This window comes from Grammomys surdaster, unplaced genomic scaffold (genome assembly GCF_004785775.1).
Source record: "Grammomys surdaster isolate TR1022 unplaced genomic scaffold, NIH_TR_1.0 126398, whole genome shotgun sequence".
Lineage (NCBI taxonomy): Eukaryota > Metazoa > Chordata > Mammalia > Rodentia > Muridae > Grammomys > Grammomys surdaster.
In genome coordinates, this window is record NW_021621192.1 from 2,981,316 (window position 1) to 2,992,896 (window position 11,581).

The window sequence follows — 11,581 nt, forward strand, 5'->3', positions numbered from 1 at the left end:
CTGAAAAGTTAACTGACTCAAGGAAAGGACTTTGTGATATACTTAATGTCCTGGGGCCACTCTCATAATGGTGCCTCCTCTTCTCGTCACCCATCTCCCTTGTGTGACCCAGTAATAAAGTCGTTTTCAAGGATCTAATAAGAAGTGTGTCGGTAGCCCAAATTAAAGACTCTAGGGAAAACAGAAAACTCTTGCCCTGCCTCCCTGTGCAAATGAAATGTAAGAACAAATAGGATGTAAGGGACAGCATGTATATTGAGGACAGCCACAAAACAATGGCACTTTGGTGAAAATGGGGATGTTTAAACAGACTGTAGGCCAGCAGCTGGAGAGATGGCTCAGCAGTTAAGCTGTCCTTTCAGAGGATCCTCATGGTAGCTCATAACTGTCTATAACTCCAGTCCTGGGGATCCAATGCCTTCTTCTGGTTTCTGTGGGCACCAGGCACACACATGGTGCACAGACATACATGCAGGCAAAATATCCATACACATAAAAAAAGAACTAAAAATGTAAATAATAAATTATAGACTGAAGGAGATGAGAGTACTAATTGATTTCAATAAAAGAATTGACATTATGGTTATGTTTTGCTTTTTTACTCAAGACACTAGTGTATTTATGGCTGAAATCACAATGTCTAGAATTTGCTTTTAAGAAGTCTAGCGTTAAATCCAATGAAATGGCTCAGTGAATCAAGGCTATTGCTGCCAAGACTGAGTGCAATCCCTGGGTCCCACATGATAAGAAAAGATTGTTATCCCCTGACCCTCACCTATGTGCACACACACAAAAATAAATAACATATTTTTTAAAAATTCTATCATAAAAAATAAATAATGGTAAGATTACAGATGATATACAATGAGTACAGTGTTCATACCCAAAATAGGATGAATTTGTTCCTGGTGTTTGGATGACTTTAGACAATTAGATTTATATACAAATGATTCCATTTGTTGGCTGCTAAATTTCCCAGCCCTGGCTTATATAGCTAAAGTTCTCCAGGTTCTACAAATGGGAAGGAATTTGTTTGTTGTCTCTAGGTCTAAAGAACAAAGTAGCTTTTCTGGGAAACATCAAGGGAAATTAGGAAACTTAAATTCAATCCTCTTTTACTTACTTTTAAATGTTACTTTTATTTGCCAGATGTAATTGTCATATCTAAGGCTTACTACTGAATTAACTCACCCTTTCTAGCTCTTTCTGAACTCTGGCTGGCTGGTTCAACTCAGGTGTTGTTTCTAAAACTCCTCTCCAAGCTGATTGATTCAAGCTGGCTTCTCTTGGCTTCTCACTGAATTGTTCTGCTTGGCCTCAACTAAGTTTGGCAATATGTTCTAATCTTCTGGCTCCTTCTCTTTCTCTGGCTTGGTTTGTCTTCACCTTTGTTTAGCTTGTTCTCTCTGTTAGCATCAGGTACGTCTGTGTACAGCCAGAAGCTCTTTAAGCCAGCTCCCGTTGTCATGGCTATGAGATATCTCATATCTAGGCGACAGCACTGCTCCGCTTGTGCATGCACCATGAGTCACTACCCGAATAAAAGACACATCCCCCAACCCACCTCTTTCCTCTTCTTCTCTTTCATCCCCTCAGAGGCCACCTCTACCAATAAAACCTCTCACCAGAGTGAGCTGTCCAGGACTGCTTTATATATTCTATTCTATCACTCTCTGCAACCTGTCTCTGTAAAACTGTCCCAACAAAACTACCACCCCCAGCCCCCTGCACTGCTTTCTTAAGTCACCTCTCTTTCCTGTTCTGTTCTCATGAGAGTTGGGCATATTCTATCTCTGACTCATTCAGTCAGATCTTTCTCTGATTTGTCACTTTGCCTTCAGTTAGATGTCGCCTTCAAATATGGCTGTTTCCTTCTACAAAATAACTTTACTTTCATTGTTTGGGATTAAAGGTGTGTAGTAAGGGCACCTCTGTACTCCAGTCAGAGGTATTAAAGGTATGCTATTCCAGCCAGATCATACAGACCTAGGTCTTTGGATGTGATCCAGAGCAGCCATGTTGCTGGATTAAAATTCCTCTACACTTACTCTTACAAAGGCAGAGCCTAATAACAGCCTACCTGAGAGTAGTGACTGTCTAAAGACAAGCTGCAAGAAGGGAAGCTGCATGGACAGTTTTTCCAGAGAACCCCAAATTCCTCTATAAGACAGTGGAAGAATGAAACCGAAAACTTCTCAAAGTTTAAAATACATGGATTATGAAGCTATCTTTTATGTTTTTATTACATTAATTTATATATATATATATAGAGAGAGGGGTGGTATGTATGCTGTTGTATGAGTGTAGAGGTCAGAGGACAATTCTGTGGGAGTGTGGTTCTTTCTCTACAATGTGGGGCCCTAGGATTGAACTCAGGTAATAATGTCTGCTTGTAGGAGGCACAAAGGTCTTTGTGCTCACAGACATGCACTTAGAGAACCTGGTATGTTAAATACACAGGATTCTTTCTCCAAAGGAAGAAATGTGTAAACTGTTATCCGAAGCTCAGAAGGCTGGGAGCAGACATGTTTAATAGGCTGATGACTCTTGCTCTATTGGTGTGTCTAGAGACTTTTCTAGCATCAGACCCTTGCAATAACCTTGTTTTTCTCAGTTAGTCTATAAAACCTATTTTTATGGACTTTACAAGGAGTTTTGATATAGTCTCTTCCAATCAGTATTTAGTTTACTTTGTTCCTCAAAGAGATTTATGTATGCTTTGTTGTGCATGCAGGATTGAGTTCATTGTCACCAGTATACGTTTTCAACAAATTTGTTGTGTTTAAAACTAAAATAAACTACTCGGAGTCAGACTCCTGAAGGTTGAACAAATACCTACTACTTAGTCATGCTGTACTGAACTATATACCATCTTACCATTTTCAGATCATCTCTCTGCAAGCTATGGATAACTGCACATACTGTGCAGACAAGAGTCTTTGCTCACTGAGCTACTCACTGGCCTGAAATTATTTAATGTACCAAATCTCAACAGAGAAAGCATTATGTATTGTTAAGAACATACCACAAGCAGATGTTCTTAAACTTTAGTCTTGAAAGGTGAATTAGATCAACTATTTTGAACAGTCATTTGACAATAGCAAATCAAAGCCAAACAAACATTAAAAGCCACAACTGAGCAATTCCATTTATTTGTACATACCTACATATATTTTGTTCTCTAGTTCAAAACAATAAGAGAAAACTATCCACTTGTATGCTAACAGAGAAAATTGATAAGCCAATTAAAATGTATTTCCTAACACTGGTTACTAGACAATAAGGAAAATAAATAATCCATATTGCCCACAATAATATGAATGTATCACACGAATAATGTTTTCTGAGAGAACTAAGACATGAGCAAAGTACAGCTTGTAAGATACCAGTCATTCCTCTCTGAGGATGTAGAAATCAGGACTCAGTTGTAATGGAACAAAATACTTTGTAATAAATCAAGAGATGTTGTCAGTCATGGCGATGTATGCCTGTAACCCCACCACTTGGGAAGTAGAGGCAGGAAGATCAGAAATCTAAGGCCTATCTGCAAAGAAACACAACCAAAACAAGGGGTTTGAGAGATGGTTCTGCTGGCAACACAGACATGAGGACTGGATTTTAGATCCCTAGCACCCATGTAAAATGCCAGGTGGCTGTGGTGAGCTACCCATCATCCCAAGGCAGAGACAGGGAACCCAAAGAGCAAGCTGGGTAGCTGGATTAGCTCAAACAGAGTGCTCTGGGTTTAGGAAGGGACACTGGCCCAACATATAAAGTAGAGAACAATTGAGGAAGACACTTAATATCAACCTTAGGTCTGGACACATACACACATGAATATGCAAATATGCAGTCTGATGTACAAATATGTACACACACACACATATACAAACGAATACATGCATTTGCAGGTGTACCTTCAATATGTAAATAAGCACACATACACACATGAATGCATGCATGTGCAGGTATACCTTCAATATGTAAATAAGCACACATACACACATGAATGCATGCATGTGCAGGTGTATCTCCAATATGCAAAGACACACACACACATTCAAAAACAAACTCAGACAATGACTTGTGTAACCAGGGTAGGTAGGTACCATGGAAGAGATAAGAGCCGTGACTGGATTTAGAGTTCAGAGGATATTTTTTCTCTTGATCATCCTTCCTAGATCTTAATGCAGCCAGCCTTTCTCCTTGTGGCTAACAAGGACACCATGATCATTTTGTAGTTCTAACCTTAAAAGCAAAAGGTTTTCCCTGGCAAAATTCTAAAAACAACATCTCAGTAAAGGATGTGTATTGCTCCTTTTCTACACAAGCTACTTTGACCAGTGAAGAAAGTGCCAATGCAACCTTTGAGTTGCATTAAGTTTCGGAGCTGAGATATCATCAGAACTCCTAGGCCCGGGGTAGGGTGTGAAGTGTGTTAGGGTTTCTGTAGAGGGCTTGAAGCACACATGTCTGCCTGCAGGTGAAAGGCCACAGCCACCGAAAGCCCACTTATGAGCATCAGCGGCATTCTGGCTGACATTTGGGACGTTCTCATTTGGTTGAGCAGGACTGAATTCCTGAGATGGACTAGAGGGAAAAGCTCCCCTGGGAACTTCAGATGCCCGGGCAAACAAATATTTAGGGACGAGGCTTTGAACAAGGATCATGTCAAGCTGACCCTGCATAGTGACAGGCAACTCATTGCATGAAAGAGTAATCAGATTTCTCTAAACAAATGGGTCTAAAGTCTACTGCTGGTACAGTGGATCTCTCTCAAAAGTTACTGATGGTAATTAAAATGGTATAAAAGCAGACTGGGAAAAAATTAAAAAAATAGGACATAAGACTAAAAAATAAAAGTTACTGATAAGTGGTGTGCTACTGGGAAAGCTTAGTTATTGCTAAAATAATGCTGTATACTCTTATGTCACACACAAAATTACAAATGTAAACTAGATGGGCTATTTAAGTACTTGGGTGGCTAAGACAAGATTTCAAATATGAGGCCAGCTTAAGCTACATAGCGAGACCAGGACCGAACACCAAACATAAAAAACAACATAATAAATGTGGCTCAGCCTGAGAAACAGTTTCTATTCAACGTTTAAAAACCATCCAGAGACTGCCCTACCTGGGGAGCCATCCCATATGCAGACACCAAACCCAGACATTATTGCTGATGCCAAGAAGCACTTGCTGACAGGAGCATGGTATAGCTGTCTCCTGAGAGGCCCTGCCAGAGCCTGACAAATACAGATGCAGATGCTTGCAGTCAACCATTGGACTGAGCATGGGGACCCCAATGGAGCAGTTAGAGAAAGAACTGAAGGAGCTAAGAGGTTTGCAACTCCATAGGAAGAACAACAATATCAACCAATCAGATCCCTCAGAGCTCCCAGGGACTAAACCATCAACCAAAGAGTACACATGGAGGGTTCCATGGCTCCAGATCCATATGTAGCAGAAGATGGCCTTGTCTGGCATCAATGGGAAGAGAGGCCCTTGGTCCTGTGAAGGCTTGATGCTTCAGTGTAGGGGAATGCTAGGGCGGTGAGGCAGGAGTGGATGGGTGGGTGGGGCACCCTCATAGAAGCAGGGGGAGGGGGCAGGGTAGGGATTTGAGGAGGGGAAACTGGGAAGGGGGATAACATCTGAATTGTAAATAAATAAAATAACCAATAAAAAATAAAAATTAAAAACTTCAGATGGCAAGAGGAGAGGACTGTGAAAGCAGGGTGTAACTAATAAAAGAATCTGGTAAAAATCCTACAGGCTATCACAGACCCCAAAGTTCCCAATAACTTTCAGGTCCTCCTGAAACTGGGTTATTTCCCAAATTGTCCCTGACAGATCCCTGGGTCTTTTAAAGAAATGAAGGATCCTGGCAGCCAACTAGCTCCAACTGCTCCCCACTAAAGTTCTATGAGTGCCACCTAGTGTCACTTGTTAGAACTGAAGTGGATCATAGGACAGTGAGGTGGGAGCAGAGGTGATTTAAATAAGGCCACAGATGAGTCTGGTTTTGTAACCATCCTAGATCTAGGGATCAGGTGGCCTGATTTGGAGTCTTCTCACCTGGCAATAGGTTCAATACTTGCGAAATCAGGATTCCTAACAGCTGAACAGTTCTAAAAACAAAGCCCAAATCTCCCAGACCCTCAGGAAACCCCATCCCTTAACATACTGAAATAATATTTGCATGCTATTAAAGTCTTTAAGTCATGTGAAAGACAGAGAAGGGACTGTCTGGATTCTCACAGGCACTGTGTCTGCTCCTATTTATGACAACTGTCCCCAAACCAGCTGCACATGTAATCAGATTAGTCCTACAACCAGCTGCTCTGATTCACAGTCATCAGCCTTAACTCAGAGGCAGCCTCCGCCAGAGTTTCCTGCCTTCAGCCTCTGTTAGAAGATGTGGGTCCGACACCATCTGGTGATGGGTTGCAAGGAAGCATTCAATGGAACCAGTTAAGTGGTCTTCAGTCTTCCAGATAGAGTTGCAGCTTCAAGATTACTTTCTGCCAGTGTTCTCCATATGGTCTACACATTAGAAATTGCCCGAGGAAGTTTTAAACCACACTTGGGTAGTAGGCTTCTTCCTGTTGTTTTGACTCTCTCCGTTATTCAGATGTACAGAGGACTGGAACGGAGGCTAACAATCTACAGATGATTTCAAGATTCTCTTACAGCCCATGTGAAAACCATTCACAAAGAATGACAAATAGACTTAGAAGTCAAAGGAATAAGGCCAGGTGTGGTGGCTCACGCTTATAATTCAACCCTTGGGAGGCAGAGGCAGGTGGATCTCTGTGAATTCGAGACCTGCTTGGTCTACATAGTGAGTTCCAGGACAGTCTGGGTTATAAAGCAAGTTTCAAAAACAAACAAAAAAGAGAAAGAAAGAAGCAGGTAGAAAATAAAATAAGAGAAGGAATGTTGTAAGACGTAATTCGTGTGTAGTAGCACTCATGTGAACTGCTCTCGTTTTCTCTTTCCCAGTTTTAGTTTCCTGACTCCTCTATTCAAATCATATGTGATGGATAGAGAGACACAAAATAGTAGGCAGGCCTTCTAGTTCCAAAAGGAGTCCGTGACACTTCTCTGAGGAAGTTGAGGTCTGGAGAATAGTAACTAAACACTCTGTGTACTCATGTTGAGGCCTGTGGAGTAGGGGGAGTCTCTGAAGGAAGAGGACAGGAAGGTCAGGTATAAAGGTCCCGTGTTGGGAGGTGGAACTTACTCAAAAGGGACAGAAAGGAGCCAATGTGAGAAGGAACAAAAATGGGTTAGAACGCTTTGGAGGTGCCCAGCCAAAGAGGGCTGCTCCCGTTGGCTTGTATATACTCAGATTCTACACACCAGTGTCTCTCACAGGTAAGTTTGCCTGCCTTGCTCCAGCAAGGTATCTCATCTTTAATATCAGTGACTTACTGATAGCTGGTTTTCCAAACATTCCAGTTTTTTTTTCTTAAAGGAGCTTTCTAATATTTTATCCTCATTACAAATCCAATACATGTCTATTGGGGAAATATTTTAATCAATTTATAAATGTGTAAAATGAATGTTCTTCTAAATCAGTCTCATCAAAGTTAATAATGTTGAATATATTCTTTTGTTGTTGTTGTTTTGAGACAGGGTCTCATTGCATAATTCAGAGATCTGCCTGCCTCCGCTTCTGCCTCCCAAGTGCTATGATTAAAGGCATGCACCACCATGTCCAGCAAACAAATATATTCTTTCAGACCTTTCTATGTGCATGTGCAATATGAGGTGAACATGGGGTTGTAGTAGATATGCTATTTTATTTTTCCTGTATTTCAAACAGCTTTCCGCATCATCTTGCACAGCTCGGACTTACTTTGTTTTAGCGATAGCTTGGCATTTCATCGAATGGATGAAACAGTCAGTGATACACAATTAGACTGACCAGCTTTGTTGTTTTGTTTTTGCCCATTGCAAGCAAAGCACAATCATCTTTGTATATACTCTTGACTGTTGTTCAACTATTTCAGTTATTCCATAAGGTAGACTATTAGAATAGAACAGAACGGATCAAGATGGGACGGGACAGCACAGCACAGCACAGCACAGCACAGCACAGCACAGCACAGCACAGCACAGCACAGCACACCACAGCACAGCACACCACAGCACAACACAGCATAGATAGCATAGCAAGATACTCCTGAAGCCAGGAGTACGTATTTGAAGTTTTGAATTTCCATATGTCTGCTCCCCAAAGGTTGACAAACTTGTGCCATTTTTGTTCCTTGACTGGCTAACAGTAGATTTCAGGACTTGCATCTTTGGATGTTATCCCTGTTCTGACCCGCATAGCCTGCTTGCAATTGCCTCATATACTCCTTTCCTATCACACCTCCATTACGAAGCAAATCTGAGGACCGTTATCTGCGTCACCCTTGCTATCCCTCTCCTGGGTCTCATAACTGACTGGGAATTCTATCTTTCATCTTCTTTCTCTGTTTACAGCTTTTTTTTACTTTCTTTACTCTTCTATCTGCTCTGTAACCATCACCCTAGTTTAGGATTTTAATTAAAATAAAACCAACTGTGTATGTGTTTGTGTGCCATTGTGTGTGTTTGTACTTTTGTGTGTGTGTGTGTGTGTGTGTGTGTGTGTGTGTGTGTGTGTGTGTATCATGGGTGGCTGCAGAGGCTGGAAGAAAGCATCATATCCCCTGGAACTGGAGTTACAGACAGTTTTGAACCACCACTGGGTACTGGAAATTGAACCTGGGTCCTGTGGATGACCTTAATTTCTGAGCCGTCTTTCCAGCTTCACAGATTAGAATCTTATTATTTTCTACCTAACATCTTTGGTTCTGTTGACTTCCACATTCATATCTGTAAGAATCCCCTTTAGGTCACGTGGCTCCATCTTATTTAAGAACCTCAGCCATTCATCATTCTATCCTAAATCTCGACTGAGCTGTATCTTGCCATCACCTCTATAGAGAAGCCCTTCTCTCTAGGGAAGAGAGACTTCTATCCCCTGCACCAGAATACCTGGCCCTGAAATGCACATGATTATGTCATTCTATATCTGACGTTCTTTCCTTTCCCCTAGCTTTGGCTATCTGAACAATGTTTACAAGTAGACATGAAGGTAAGAAACATTAGGAGAAAATGTTATGGTTACAGGCTAACAAGGGCCTCACAGGCCACTCAAAAGACTGTAGCGGGGGAAAGTTTAATCGTTATGTTATATACAAATAGAGCCTTTATCTTGGCTGATAGACAGTCACTCAGTGTTGTACAAATACATTTGAAAATAATATTGTCATGGCAGAAGAAATGATTTTGCTGCGGTTAACAAATACGGCACTAGATTTTGCTTTTGCCAGTAAGAATTTCATCATGTAGAACAGGAAGCAAGCTGGATTTCTGAGAAATTGTTCTTACTTCTTATGATTAAAGGACTCAGAACTCATGCCCCCTCTTTCTCATTATTTTATATCTTGAGTCTCCTTTATCACTTAATACAAACACAATACAAACACTTTTTCTAAAGAGATTCTTCTTAAAGCACTAGGAAAGAAAATGAGTTGGCTATTTTATTTACTTGAAGTTGGACTACATATTCATCCGTTGCTGTTATAAGTTTGTTGACAAGATTTTGTAAGTTAGTAGTGCTTTGAACAGCATTTAACATACAGTAATTGCTCTGCGAGTGTTTACAGAATGTATCTTACATCCCTTTATTCATATGGCAAATTATAATTATGCATCAGGCACTATGCTAGGCTTTAGCAATGTAAAAACTAGTCCCAAAGATATCACATGTAAAGATAGCACATGTGTAAGATTGATAAATAAAATAAATAATCAATGTGTGTTAACGAACAGGGGTAGCAAATTGATTAGCCTAGGCAAAGAGTAGCAGAGGAAATGCTGGCCAAGTCTTACAGTTAGGAGAAGCTGATGAGTGAGGCAGGTAGGTAGACTGCAACATGGCAGAAGGTTGAGGCTATGGCAAACGGAAAGTCATGGTGTGCCAGGGTATAGCTGGGGCATTTGGTGCACAGTGGCTTGTGTGATGGTTTAAAGGGAAGCTGGGAAAGTACTTGAGGCAGATTGCAAGTGCACTGGTATCAATGGTGAGGAATTTGAAACCCTTTCCTAGAGAATGTCACATCACTGAAGGATTTTAAGTCGACTATCATTCCAGAAAATGTGCAGCAAGAGGCACAAATTCATATGGTTCCTCTGGACAAAGCAAGGAACAGATGTGTAACCTGGAGTCTGCTCTAAGGTGATGGGGGAATGTCAGAGGAAGAACACTGACTGACACATGCATGGAGAGGGTCAGGGGATGGCAAGCAACAAAATAAAAACTGCTGTGGAAACTGATCCTGAGGGCTGCCTGTTTCAAATCCCAGAGAAGAGGTCTTGTTCACTACACAGAATGTGGAAGAGGGTAGAGGCAAATTAAAGAATTCATGTAAACCGTGATGAGACAGGGAAAAAAAACCCAACATGGGTGCATAGAAAGGACCCAACATAATGAAATTTAGGGGGCAGACATTCATAGTCCCTGATTATTTATGTGAAGAAGAAAGAAGGAAGGAAGGCAGAATAGTACCTAAGCCTCTGATTCATGAGTTGACATACAATGCAAATTCCTTAACATTGTAGACCCAGCAGGAAGAGCCTCAGGTAAGTAGGCAATGAACTTTGTGTTAGAAATGTTAGTCCAGAGCCTTCGTGAGTCATCCAAGCTCACATATCAAGTAGACAGCTAGGTATATAGATAACGAACACAAAAGAAAGGCACAATTGGAAATGCAAATTCAGGGGTTGTCAGTTTTTAGGAGAGAAATGGCAGTTAAAAATGAGTTATTGATTATCAGAAAAATTTTAGAGATTTATTTATTATTTTATTTTTGTCTTAGGTAGGGTTTCCATTGCTGTGGAGAGACACCATGACCAAGGCAACTCTTATAAAGGACAACATTTAAAAGAAATTTTTTTTATTAGTAACTTTTTAAAAAATGTTACTCAAAGGCTTTATAAGTTTGGTAATGCTCAATAACAAGATGCCTATATAATCAGAAGTGTAACCCAATACCCAGCCTAGATATACCAACTATCTTTGACTGGTGGAGACACTCAAACATCTGCCTCCATGTCTCTCTGTCTCTGTCTCTCTCTGTCTCTGTCTCTCTGTCTCTCTGCCTCTGTCTCTCTCCCTCCCTCCCTCCTTCCCTCCCTCCCTCCCTCCCTTGTCTCCTAGCTTCTCCTCTCCTTCTCTTCTCCTTACTCCTCCCACCTTAGCTCCTCCTACATATGACCCTTCCTGTTAAAATAAAACTTTTCTCTCAAAATACAATTAGAGCATAACTATACCAATTTCTATCAGTAAGGTACAAGATAGACCTAATACCCAGTCCATCATTTTGTTGACTAACCAGAACCTCTGTCATCTCTCCTAACTAAAAGACTTAGTTCTGAACTTGGCTTTTTTCTTGGCTTTAGAATGAATGTCAGCTGAAAATCACCCTCTCAAATCTTTTCTCTCAAAGTAAATAGCTGGGATTGGCTATGAGACTTTAAG